The 15,000-nt window shown below is 32.3% G+C and overlaps 1 non-coding gene across 1 annotated transcript; it reads right to left on the reverse strand.

Annotated features, from left to right (window-relative positions):
* Positions 1–8,785: 8,785 nt before the first annotated feature.
* Positions 8,786–8,865, reverse strand: TRNAL-UAG (transfer RNA leucine (anticodon UAG)). Its single transcript has one exon. It is a non-coding gene; the product is annotated as a tRNA-Leu (tRNA).
* Between the last annotated feature and the right edge of the window lie 6,135 nt (positions 8,866–15,000).

The raw sequence follows: 15,000 nt of genomic DNA on the forward strand, positions 1-15,000 counted from the left end.
ACCCATCAATGCATGGTGTTCTTCGACTGATCGTTACTCTCGATGGTGAGGATGTTATTGATTGTGAACCCATATTAGGGTATTTACACAGAGGAATGGAAAAAATCGCGGAAAACCGAACTATTATACAATACTTACCTTATGTAACAAGGTGGGATTATTTAGCTACTATGTTTACAGAAGCAATAACAGTAAATGCACCAGAATTCTTGGAGAATATTCAAATACCACAAAGAGCCAGCTATATTAGGGTAATTATGTTAGAATTAAGCCGGATAGCTTCTCACTTGCTATGGCTTGGACCTTTTATGGCGGATCTCGGCGCACAGACTCCTTTTTTCTATATTTTTAGAGAGAGAGAATTAATATATGATCTATTTGAAGCTGCTACAGGTATGCGAATGATGCACAATTACTTTCGCATCGGAGGAGTAGCCGCCGATCTACCTTATGGATGGATCGATAAATGTTTAGATTTCTGTGATTATTTTTTACGCGGAGTTGTTGAATATCAACAACTTATTACACAGAATCCAATTTTTTTAGAGCGAGTTGAAGGAGTAGGTTTTATTAGCGGAGAAGAAGCAGTAAATTGGGGCTTATCGGGACCGATGTTACGAGCTTCTGGAATACAATGGGATCTTCGTAAAGTAGATCCTTATGAGTCTTACAACCAATTTGATTGGAAAGTCCAATGGCAAAAAGAAGGGGATTCGTTAGCTCGCTATTTAGTACGAATTGGTGAAATGAGGGAATCCATCAAAATAATTCAACAAGCTGTAGAAAAAATTCCTGGAGGACCTTATGAAAATTTAGAAGTCCGACGCTTTAAGAAAGAAAATAATTCTGAATGGAATGATTTTGAGTATAAATTTCTTGGTAAAAAACCTTCGCCCAATTTTGAATTGTCAAGACAAGAGCTTTATGTAAGAGTAGAAGCCCCAAAAGGTGAATTAGGGATTTATCTAGTAGGAGATGATAGCCTTTTCCCCTGGAGATGGAAAATCCGTCCACCCGGGTTTATTAATTTGCAAATTCTTCCTCAGCTAGTTAAAAAAATGAAATTGGCTGATATCATGACGATATTAGGTAGTATAGATATCATTATGGGGGAAGTTGATCGTTGAAATGATAATAGATAGGGTAGAGGTAGAAACTATCAATTCTTTTTCGAAATTGGAATTATTAAAAGAAGTCTATGGACTGATATCGATTCTACCCATTTTGACCCTCCTTTTGGGAATAACAATAGAGGTACTCGTAATTGTGTGGTTAGAAAGAGAAATATCTGCGTCGATACAACAACGTATTGGTCCTGAATATGCTGGCCCCCTGGGCCTGCTTCAAGCTATAGCAGATGGGACTAAGCTACTTTTTAAAGAAGATATTCTGCCATCCCGAGGAGATATTTCTTTATTTAGCATTGGACCCTCTATAGCAGTCATATCAGTTTTATTAAGTTTTTTAGTTATCCCTTTGGGATATCATTTTGTTTTAGCCGATCTTAGTATTGGTGTTTTTTTATGGATTGCCATTTCAAGTATAGCTCCTATTGGTCTTCTTATGGCAGGATATAGCTCAAATAATAAATATTCTTTTTCAGGCGGTCTACGAGCTGCTGCTCAATCCATTAGTTATGAAATACCATTAACTTTTTGTGTGCTAGCAATATCTCTACGTGTGATTCGTTAAAATAGATCTTTTTCCTATAAAATCCATTAACTATTTATATTCCTTTTCTTATTTAGTATTTGGGTTGGTAAGTTAAACTAGATAGCTATATGAGTGAAACAAAACAGCTTATAAATTTGTAGTAAAAAGAAAAAATCTCATTTCCTACGTACAAGAAAAAAGTGGAAGTAAACATAAGCAGTGTAAACTCTTTATCCCAAGGTTGATATTTTTTAATTAGTCATCATATCTTGAAGCGGCCAAGAATAAAGGATTCACGATATGGAATTCCATTACTAGAATACTCCTAGTTATTACTATAACTTAATAATCCATAAGAAGAATCCACCAAAAGTTAGTGAAGGGTTAGGAACACTAAAGTACATAAAGGATTAGTAATGGAAAATCTAAAACATTAGAGATTTTTGCCCATAAAAGGAATCATAATAAGGACTTGCAATTTGTAGAAATTATCAAGTAGTACTTTCTTCGGATTCCGATCCAGAGTATGTTCCCATTCACTTGTTAAGGAAATGGCTATCAAGAACGAATTAACCCTTTATCCATTTTTTCTTTTTAAATACCCCCTCCCTGGGGAAAGAAGAATAGTAAAAAAGATATGGAGTGCACTAGAAAAAATTTTCATTATTTCCTTCCTCTATCCATATTCATGCAGAATTGCTCATGAACTAATACCCAACTCTTTCCATTTATTAATTGAATTCCTATAACAAGTAACAAGTGTTTTATTCCAAGATTAAGTTATTACTGAACAAAGAAAAATTTTCATTATATTATAAAGGATGAGATCAATTCGGAAGCGCTTTTTCTTATTCTAGCAGACGGAATTCCTTTGGTCTAATTTAGGACTTTCAAATCTATTTTATTTTATCTAATTCTATCTACGCCCCCGGGGCTAGGAACAAAACAGTCCTTTCCTTTTTCTGATCATAGAGAAGCCGTATGAAGCTAAGGTTTCATGTACGGTTTTGAAATAGCGGTGGGAACTGTGATGTTATCACCGACTATGATTATCTAACAGTTCAAGTACAGTTGATATAGTTGAAGCACAGTCAAAATACGGTTTTTTTGGATGGAATATTTGGCGTCAGCCTATAGGTTTTCTGGTTTTTTTAATTTCTTCTTTGGCAGAATGTGAAAGATTACCCTTTGATTTACCAGAAGCGGAGGAAGAATTAGTAGCAGGTTACCAAACTGAATATTCCGGTATCAAATATGGTTTATTTTATCTTGTTTCTTACCTAAATTTATTAGTTTCTTCTTTATTTGTAACAGTTCTCTACTTGGGCGGGTGGAATTTATCTATTCCCTATATATCCTTTTTTGATTTTTTCCAAATGAATAAAGCAGTTGGAATTTTGGAAATGACAATGGGTATATTTATTACATTAACTAAAGCTTATTTATTTCTCTTCATTTCTATCACAATAAGATGGACTTTACCGAGGATGAGAATGGATCAGTTATTAAATCTTGGATGGAAATTTCTTTTACCTATTTCCCTGGGCAATCTCTTATTAACAACCTCTTCTCAACTTGTTTCACTATAAATAAGATAATACAATAATAGTAAGAATATTTTCAACACAAAAGCTCTCTCAAACAAGAGAAAGAAACATATCTTTTTCATAGATATTTAGAATGAATATGTTCCCTATGGTAACTGGGTTCATGAGTTATGGTCAACAAACAATACGTGCTACAAGGTACATAGGTCAAAGTTTCATAACTACCTTATCCCACACAAATCGTTTACCTATAACGATTCACTACCCTTATGAAAAATCAATTACACCAGAGCGTTTCCGAGGGCGAATCCACTTTGAATTTGATAAATGTATTGCTTGTGAAGTATGTGTTCGCGTATGTCCGATAGATTTACCCGTTGTGGATTGGAGATTTGAAAAGGATATTAAAAGAAAACAATTGCTTAATTATAGTATTGATTTCGGAGTTTGTATATTTTGTGGCAATTGTGTTGAGTACTGTCCAACAAGCTGTTTATCAATGACTGAAGAATATGAACTTTCTACCTATGATCGTCATGAATTGAATTACAATCAAATTGCTTTAAGTCGGTTACCAATCTCCATAATGGGAGATTACACAATTCAAACAATTAGGAATTCGTCTGAAAGTAAAATAAACAAAGAAAAATCTTCGAATTCAAGAACGATTACTGATTACTAAACTTTGATTTTGTCTTTCTGTTATAAAAATCTAATAATTCTTTATTAAACTTTAAAATTAAACTATAAAGAAAAACGAAAAACTACTGCTTATTGGAAATTATTTCTTATTTTAAATCAGACTAGATTTTCGTGATATAATATAATTTATAACTATAAGTTTATACACAAAAAAATACCCTAATCCTTTTTTCCTTCCTTGAATCCTTTAGTTTTAGTCAGTTCATGAAAAATTTTATACTATTAATTTCTTTTTATCCATAATGGATTTACCTGGACCAATACATGAGATTCTTATGCTATTTGGGGGATTTGTTCTTCTACTAGGGGGTCTAGGAGTAGTATTACTTACCAACCCCATTTATTCTGCCTTTTCGCTGGGATTAGTTCTTGTTTGTATATCCTTATTCTATTTTTTATTAAATTCCTACTTTGTAGCTGTCGCACAACTTCTTATTTATGTGGGAGCCATAAATGTCTTGATCATATTCGCTGTAATGTTCGTAAATGGCTCAGAATGGTCTAAAGATAAGAATTATTGGACTATTGGAGATGGGTTCACTTCACTCGTTTGTATAACTATTGTTTTTTCACTAATGACTACTATCCCAGATACGTCGTGGTATGGAATTCTTTGGACTACAAGATCAAACCAAATAGTAGAACAGGGTCTCATAAATAATGTTCAACAAATTGGAATTCATTTAGCAACCGATTTTTATCTTCCGTTTGAACTCATTTCCATAATTCTTCTAGTTTCTTTAATAGGTGCAATTACTATGGCTCGGCAATAAGAAAACTTAGAAAAAGTACAAATTATAAGAATTGCAAATCTAAAATAAATAACTAAAGAATCACAATTTTGATTTAGTAAAATCCATCTACTGCCAACAAATACCTCCTTTTTTTTTTTTTTTTTTTTCTTTTGTTGTGTAATTGTTCTATTGTAATTAATTGAATCGGTTCAATTCTTGCCCTCATATTGAAATGAATCGAGATTGATAAGGAGTTAGTTAATGATGTTTGAGCATGTACTTTTTTTGAGTGTCTATTTATTTTCGATTGGTATCTATGGATTGATCACAAGCCGAAACATGGTTAGAGCTCTAATATGTCTTGAACTTATACTGAATTCAATTAATCTAAATCTCGTAACATTTTCTGATCTATTTGATAGTCGCCAATTAAAAGGAGATATTTTCGCAATTTTTGTTATAGCCCTTGCAGCTGCTGAAGCCGCTATTGGACTATCCATTCTTTCTTCCATCCATCGTAATAGGAAATCCACTCGTATCAATCAATCTAATTTATTGAATAATTAGACTTTTGAATAATTAGACATAGAATCCTCTAAACAAAGGCGCACATATTAAAATAAATAGAAATCAATACTATTTTCTTAGTATTATTTGAGAATATCCATTTTTTTTAGTAGATTATTGCATAGTATTCTTTTTCACTTAAATGAATTTTTGTATTTGTAATTCATTGATATTGCAATTTGAATATTGCAATAATTTATATTGAAAAGACGATAGCCAATTTATTGGCTAATTCGAATTCGTCTGTACAATTCGTAAAATTCTTTCTTATTTCTTATTTATTGTTGAAATCCAAAATTAAAGTCTCTTGGCTCTCTTCACGCTTTCTCACAAACAGATTAAAAAATAGATTTTTTTTTTTGAAGTTTGGATAAACCATTGCTTCGTCTGGTGTCTACAATACATATGACTCATTATAGTACTAATTTCATTTTTACCAGATCGAAAAATTTTATGTTGAAAAGAAAAATTTATAGATCCAATGTCACATTCCGTAAAAATTTACGATACATGTATAGGATGCACTCAATGTGTACGAGCTTGTCCAACAGATGTATTAGAAATGATACCCTGGGATGGATGTAAAGCCAAGCAAATTGCTTCCGCGCCGAGAACCGAAGATTGTGTGGGTTGTAAGAGATGTGAATCTGCCTGCCCGACAGATTTTTTAAGTGTCCGCGTTTATTTAGGGCCTGAAACAACACGTAGCATGGCTCTATCTTATTGATACGTTACAAAAAACTTCACTCGAATCGTCTGATTCCTCTTTACCGAAGAAGCCTGTGCTCGAAATAATCGAGCACGGGCTTTTCTGGTCAAAACGTATCTTGTCTTTATCACTTTATCATGAGTTATTTTCCTTGGTTAACAATACTTGTTGTTTTGCCGATATTTGCAGGTTCATTAATTTTCTTTTTACCTCATAAGGGAAACAAAGTCGTTAGGTGGTATACTATATCTATTTGTTTATTAGAATTCCTTCTAATGACTTATGCGTTCTGTTATCATTTCCAACTGGAGGATCCCTTAATCCAATTAAAGGAGGATTATAAATGGATAGATGTCTTCGATTTCCACTGGAGATTGGGAATCGATGGACTTTCATTAGGATCTATTTTATTGACAGGATTTATCACTACTTTAGCTACTTTAGCAGCTTGGCCAATTACACGGAATTCGCGATTATTCTATTTCCTGATGCTCGCAATGTATAGTGGTCAAATAGGATTATTTTCTTCGCGAGACCTTTTACTTTTTTTTATCATGTGGGAGTTAGAATTAATTCCTGTTTACTTACTTTTATCCATGTGGGGGGGGAAGAGGCGTCTATATTCAGCTACAAAGTTTATTTTGTATACTGCAGGCGGTTCCATTTTTTTCTTAATCGGAGTTCTGGGTATGGGCTTATATGGTTCCAACGAACCAGGATTAGATTTGGAAAGATTAATTAATCAATCATACCCTGCAACCTTGGAAATACTTTTATATTTTGGCTTCCTTATTGCTTATGCTGTCAAATTGCCGATTATACCCCTACATACGTGGTTACCAGATACCCATGGGGAAGCACATTATAGTACATGTATGCTTTTAGCGGGAATATTATTAAAGATGGGAGCATATGGATTGATTCGGATCAACATGGAATTGTTACCTCATGCTCATTATCTATTTTCGCCCTGGTTAGTAATAATAGGAGCGATCCAAATAATCTATGCAGCTTCAACTTCTCTTGGTCAACGAAATTTCAAAAAAAGAATAGCTTATTCCTCTGTATCTCACATGGGTTTCATAATTATAGGAATTGGTTCCATAACCAACATTGGACTCAATGGAGCTATTTTACAAATATTATCCCATGGATTTATTGGTGCTACACTTTTTTTCTTGGCAGGAACCGCTTCTGATAGAATGCGTCTTGTTTATCTCGAAGAACTGGGGGGAATATCTATCCCAATGCCTAAAATTTTTACCATGTTTAGTAGCTTTTCAATGGCTTCTCTTGCCTTACCAGGAATGAGTGGTTTTGTCGCAGAATTAGTAGTATTTTTTGGACTAATTACTAGTCCAAAATTTCTGTTAATGCCAAAAACACTAATTACTTTTGTAATGGCAATTGGAATGATATTAACTCCTATTTATTTATTATCTATGTTACGCCAGATGTTCTATGGATACAAGCTATTTAATGTTCCAAACGCAAATTTTGTGGATTCTGGACCACGAGAACTCTTTATTTTAATCTGTATCTTTTTACCAGTAATAGGAATTGGTATTTATCCAGATTTTGTTCTCTCCCTATCCGTTGACAGGGTAGAGGCTCTCTTATCCAATTATTATCCTAAATAGGTTTGCTTTTTTTTACTCGTCTGCTCTATTAATGCAGAAATAAGTAAAAAAGTATATAATGCAGAAATAAGTAAAAAAGTATAATTAGATCTATCTCGAATTTTTGAGAACCCTTTGATAAGGCGTTCAAGGGGTTCTCAAATAAAACATAAAAGTAAAAACCTTCATTTCATGAAGGTTTTATTTTATGTAATCATTTAGGTGTTAATGTAAACGAACCATAACTATGTAAGCCTATTCCTAATAGATTTATACCAAAATAACAAATCCAAATTATAAGAAATCCTATCAAAGCTATAAGTGCAGAATTCGTACCCTTCCAATTTGGATTTGTTCTACTATGTAAATAAATTGCGAATATGGTCCAAGTAATAAATGCCCAAGTTTCCTTAGGATCCCAATTCCAATAGGATCCCCAGGCCTCATTAGCCCATACTGCTCCACAAAGAATACCTACGGTTAAAAGGGTAAATCCTAGGCTAATGACACGATAACTCCAAGAATCCAAACGCTCCGTTAATTGATATTTGTAATAATTTGGAAATGAAGGGACAGAGGTTCTTTTTAAAGCACTTCTTTTTGCATAAAAATATTTAATATCACTAAAGAAAAATGTTTTATTTAAAACATTTTTTTTCTTTTTAGAAAAGAAATGGAAATTATTTCGAAATCTAATGATTAGAATAGCGGCAGATAATAAGGATCCGCACAAAAGAGTTGCATAGCTTAATAACATCATACTGACATGCATCATTAACCACTGAGATTGTAGAGCAGGTACTAGTATCGTGGATTGATGCATTTCAGTTAAAAGACCCGATGTGGCAAAGCCTTGCGTTAAAATAGTACTTGGCGTAGTTATTGTGCTTAAATCATTTTTAGAGTTCTGTATTTTAGGAATGGTATGAAGAATATACAGGGCCCATGAAAGGAAGATCAATGACTCATATAAATTACTTAATGGAAAATGTCCCGAGGAAGCCCAACGAGAAACTAAGAATCCTGTTATAGAGAAAAAAGTAACTATCATTCCTTTTTCTGACGAATCGCGTAATCCTCCAAGTTCACGAACTAATAAGGTTATAAAATGAATCGTAATCACAATTGAAATCGTTGAGAAAGAGATATGAGTTAGTATATGTTCTAAAGTTGCAAATAGCATAAGGGGAAGGTCCCATTACAAAATTGTAAATTTCGAATTGATTTCTAATCTATTGTATTCTTTTTCAAGAATGCCGCCACTCGGATTCGAACCGAGATGCTTGAGCACTGCTTCCTAAGAGCAGCGTGTCTACCAATTTCACCATGGCGGCTAACTTCAAATAATAGGTAACTTAAAAGAATAATAGCTATTATCTTGGGAATCGTCGATATTGGGAAAGTCCATAAAATTTAGGAACATTAGAGTTTTCATTAAAATAGACTTCGTTTGGTAGTATCGTTTCCATTTTTTTTTTTTACAATAAACTCTTGCTTTGCCCAATAGAAACACAAACACTGCTTGAAAGAGTTGGAACTTCTTTTTTCTAACTTGCAATTATAGAACTAATTTTTTCTAATTAATTTCCCCTTTACATTTTGAAAATTCTTTCAATACAATGAAAAAAATCCAAAAGGGTTTCTATTTAATGATGAAATTAAAATAAAATGGATAAATAGAAAAGGCTTTTTGGATTTTTTAAAAATTTCTAGAATGAAAGTCTTTATGCTCTTATTAATAAGATTTACTAACCTTATGATTTTGGAGAAGATAGGTGGAAGTTGTAAGTCCTATTGTAAGAATACTCCACTTTTCATAATTTTCCTAATAGAATATGAGGATTCTATTAGGAAAATTATGAAAAGTTCATTGATAGGAAAAGAATACTTAGCACACAGTATACCAAACAAAACTTTTTTTTTCTTGTATATATAAGATAAGAGGGGTTTTTTGTTCTAAGAATATTGTACCGAGTAATTCGACACATAAAAGTACATTCAAAGAAGAATCCAAATTATTAAATAATTGGAATTCTTTTTTGATAAGTCAATTCATATTATTCCAAAATCTTATTATTTGTTTGTTGCCCAGAAAAACCCTTTGGTTTTGGATGCTCATTACCGCTCGAAAATGATCTTGATTTTACTAAAGAATAAGATTGTACTATGGAAAAATAAGTCTTTTTCTTCCAAATATTTTTACGAATACGCTTTTTTGACATTGAAGTACGTTTTTTTGGAACTGCCATTCAAAAAGGAAATTACTTTTTTCTAGTTGTATGTGAAAGACATCTATTGCTGCAAATCAATCCTTCTTTCTTCTTTTTATTAGTATTTATACTTAGATACTGAAAGATACTTAAATTTTGAATTATTTTTTACTTCATTTTGTCTAATGCGGATAAGACAACAAGAATTTTTTAACATTTTTTCTTTATATATTTTATACTTTTTTTTTAATAATATAGAATATATAGAAGGGTTTCTCATTTAAATCTATTTATATCTATTTATATATCAAGTATACTCCATATATAGATATATGGTATGGAAGCCTATCCCCCATATAAGATAAGACGGGGGGATAAAAAGAAGGGAAAATGAAAATAGTTAATTAAGTTCAGAATGGTATTCCATAAAGGAAAGGAATTCCAATCAAAACAAAAAATACTGAGTCTCTTAAACAAGACATTCTAAAACTTAGGTAATTTATAGTCATTAGAATTTTAGTTCTATATGAAGTAAGGACTATTCGATAATTTCTTATAAACATAGGTTTTCATTGGAATTCACTCAATCAGTTAATTATGGAACAAGAGAGCTGTTTCATCTTTGTTTTAAAGAAATATAAAAATGAATTATGAATAGAAAGTAAAATGATTCCACTTTTTTTTTTTTATTTTTATAAATATCTTTATTTAGTTAATAAAATAACTTCGTTACCTAGTTATTTTATTAACTTTTTTAATTTAACCAACTAAACCCATTCTTAATTTTTAATTATTTCAATGAGATAAATTTTGGAAAAATTAAGAATTTCAGTATTTTTTCTTATTCTTTTTATTTATTCTTTCAGAAAGAGATAAGAATTGGTTTGGTGAATCGGAAACAATTTTATAGAAAAATTGAAGTAAAAATTGAAGTAAAAATTGCAATTTCTTTTCTTATGGAACATACATATCAATATGCATGGGTAATCCCTCTTCTCCCACTTCCAGTTATTATGTCAATGGGATTTGGCCTTATTCTGTATTCCGACAGCAACAAAAAATCTTCGTCGCATATGGGCTTTTCCTAGTGTTTTACTCTTAAGTATAGCTATGGTATTCTCAGTTCAACTGTCTATTCAACAAATAAATGGAAGTTCGATCTATCAATATCTATGGTCTTGGACCGTCAATAATGATTTTTCTTTAGAATTTGGATACTTGATTGACCCACTTACTTCTATTATGTTAATACTAATTACTACTGTAGGAATCCTGGTTCTTATTTATAGTGATGGTTATATGTCTCACGATGAAGGATATTTGAGATTTTTTGTTTATATAAGTTTTTTCAATACTTCCATGTTGGGATTGGTTACTAGCTCCAATTTGATACAAATTTATTTTTTTTGGGAACTCGTGGGAATGTGTTCTTATTTATTGATAGGCTTTTGGTTTACACGACCAATCGCAGCGAGTGCTTGTCAAAAAGCTTTTGTAACTAATCGTGTAGGGGATTTTGGTCTATTATTAGGAATTTTAGGTTTTTTTTGGATAACAGGTAGTTTAGAGTTTAGGGATTTGTTCAAAATAGCTAATAACTGGATTCCTAATAATGGAATTAACTCTTTACTTACTACTTTGTGTGCTTTTTTATTATTCCTTGGTGCAGTTGCGAAATCCGCACAATTCCCTCTTCACGTATGGTTACCCGATGCTATGGAAGGGCCCACTCCTATTTCGGCTCTTATACACGCAGCAACTATGGTTGCTGCGGGAATTTTTCTTCTAGCTCGACTTCTTCCTCTTTTCATATCTTTACCTTTGATAATGAGTTTTATTTCTTTAGTAGGTACAATAACACTATTCTTAGGAGCTACTTTAGCTCTTGCTCAGAGAGATATTAAAAGAAGCTTAGCCTATTCTACAATGTCTCAATTGGGTTATATGATGTTAGCTCTAGGTATAGGTTCTTATCAAGCTGCTTTATTCCATTTGATCACTCATGCTTATTCAAAAGCTTTATTGTTCTTGGGATCCGGATCCGTTATTCATTCAATGGAACCTCTTGTTGGATATTCACCAGATAAAAGTCAAAATATGGTTCTTATGGGCGGTTTAAGAAAATACATTCCAATCACAAGAACTACTTTTTTATGGGGTACACTTTCTCTTTGTGGTATTCCACCTCTTGCTTGCTTCTGGTCCAAAGATGAAATCCTTAGTAATAGTTGGTTGTATTCGCCCTTTTTTGGAATAATAGCCTCCTTTACTGCAGGATTAACTGCCTTTTATATGTTTCGGATATATTTACTTACATTTGATGGGTATTTGCGTGTTCATTTTCAAAATTACAGTAGCACTAAAGAGAGTTCCTTGTATTCAATATCCTTATGGGGAAAAAGGATACCCAAAGGAGTGAATAGGGATTTCGTTTTATCAACAACGAAGAGTGGAGTTTCTTTTTTTTCACAAAATATACCAAAAATTCAAGGTAATACAAGAAATAGGATAGGATCCTTTACTACGTCTTTTGGGGCTAAAAAAACTTTTGCCTATCCGCATGAAACGGGAAATACTATGTTATTTCCTCTTCTTATATTACTACTTTTCACTTTGTTCATTGGATTCATAGGAATCTCTTTTGATAATGGAGGAATTGGTAATGGAATAGCAGAGTTAACCATATTATCAAAGTGGTTAACTCCCTCAATAAACTTTACCCAGGAAAGTTCTAATTCTTTTGTAAATTCATATGAATTTATTACTAATGCAATTTCTTCTGTAAGTCTAGCTATCTTTGGTTTATTCATAGCATATATCTTCTATGGATCCGCTTATTCTTTTTTTCAGAATTTGGATTTAATAAACTCTTTTTACAAAGGAAATCCTAAAAAAGAATTTTTAGATCAAGTAAAAAAAAATATATACAGTTGGTCATATAATCGTGGTTATATAGATATTTTCTATACTAGGGTCTTTACCCTCGGTATAAGAGGGTTAACCGAACTCACGGAGTTTTTTGATAAGGGTGTTATTGATGGAATTACCAATGGAGTGGGTCTTGCTAGTTTTTGTATAGGAGAGGAAATTAAATATGTAGGGGGAGGTCGAATCTCGTCTTATTTATTCTTTTTTTTATGTTATGTATCTGTGTTTTTATTCTTTTTTCTTTCTTAAGTTAAGGAATTTACAACAAGTCTCTTGCAAAAATAACTATCCTATCCCCTTTCTACAATCTCTCTATATCCTTGTTACATAAGGTAAGTATTGTATAATAGTTCGGTTTTCCGCGATTTTTTCCATTCCTCTGTGTAAATACCCTAATATGGGTTCACAATCAATAACATCCTCACCATCGAGAGTAACGATCAGTCGAAGAACACCATGCATTGATGGGTGTTGAGGGCCCATATTGACTATCATGAGATCTTTTCTTGTAAGCGGTAGACTCATATCCTTTCTTCCTTAATTCATTATTCCATGAAAATGGATTATTCCATGAATTCCTCAAAGCGAGGCTCATCAAAATGAAAAATCTAAGACTACTATAAGACTACTAAAAAAATAATAAAACAAGAAAAAAATTTGAACGATTAAATTACTGCTCCCGAATATTCAACTGACCGATTAATTTCTTATAACGTACTCTATTTTTCTTTGCCAAATAAGCCAGCAAACGTCGACGTTTTCCCAAAAGTCTTCGTAGACCTCTTTCCGATGAAAAATCTTTTTTGTGTAATTCCAAATGTGAAGCAAGTCTCCGTATCTTATTGGTGAAACTGAATACTTGAAATTCAACAGAACCCCTGTTTTCTTCTTTTTCTTCTTTAACCATAAATCCAAAAATTTTTCTACCTCCTTTCTTTTTCATGTATTTTTCTGATCAGGAAAAATACAAAATTATGTCAGTTATTTTGAAGTTATTCTAATCTCGTACACACACAAATTTGCAATTATTCATCTACTACTGGAATTTGGATTTATTTTATCGATGCAAATTGGATTTGGATAGAAGGGTACATTCTTTCTAATATTTTAGATAGAAGAAATGTTTCTTCTATCTAAAATATTAGAAAGAATTTTGCTGATTTATTTATTGCTATATGCAATTTATGGAATTGATACACCATTTAATTGATATCATTTAGCAAAATGAAACACAGCATATGCATCCATCTTTTGGCTCGAGAATTTCACGGGATAGAGATATGGTATAAGAAATAGACTATTAAGTAACTCTAAATGAATTGTGGATACATCTGTATCCTTAACATACTGAAACGATTGTCATTATTCGTATCAAACCAATAGCGATTCATACAAGCTAAATCTTCTAATCAATGGTGGGCCAATAATGAATTTTTTTGCATATGTATTAAGACGCTTGGCCTGATTTCGAAATTGTCCAGAGTTTTATATGTTGTTTTCATTGCAAAATGATGGGTCTCCTTCCATAACTTTCCAATTACGAGTACGAGAATTGAAAGACATGAAAATTCTCAATTCTCTACGGCGTCTAGTAGATAGAAACAAGAAAATCAGAAGAATCTTTCTCTCTATTCACTATCATTCCGCGTCTTCGACTTCTATTAGTTTCTTTTCTTCTTTAATGCAATAGCTATAGTTTGATATAAGAATCCATTTCTCAAAGTAATGGAAACCATTCTCTTATAGGAAATGGTTCGAAAATCGCTATTCCACCTTTTAGGTATCGTGAAAAGTGATACCTGTGAAGATCGTGCATTTCAGTCAAATTCAGATCCGTTTTTCGAGTCCATGATATAATATAACCAAATTGGATAGATCTTCCACCTGTTTAGCTAAGAAAGAATAGATACAGAGGTGGATAATAGATCGATATGAAGATCATGAGCTGCCCCATAATGAAATCGCCAGTAGTCGCGAATATCTCCTTCTTCCCTAATCCAAGATTGGAGAAAGAAGATCTAAGAGGGACCTATGGAGAATGTAGTCAGAAATCCATAATAGAGTCCGACCACAACGACCGAATTAATTATCCTCATCGAGAAACTTAGACTACTAAATAGAAAAGATTTGAAAATCATGGCATGGGTCTCCTTTTTTTCTTTCTTTAGAGTTTTCTATATGCACAATTTCTCGATGTTTCGATGAGAATTTCTTGACTTTCCATATATAGAAAGAGATAGACTATAAATGACATCTCTTATGTCAATAAGACCAAAGGGATGGATATTAAATGATAGGAAGTGCTAGGAAGTGAAATAGAATGAAATAGAG

The sequence above is a fragment of the Triticum urartu genome, unplaced genomic scaffold (assembly GCF_056163025.1).
Source record: "Triticum urartu cultivar PI428250 unplaced genomic scaffold, HENAU_Tu73 scaffold2, whole genome shotgun sequence".
Taxonomy (NCBI): Eukaryota; Viridiplantae; Streptophyta; class Magnoliopsida; order Poales; family Poaceae; genus Triticum; species Triticum urartu.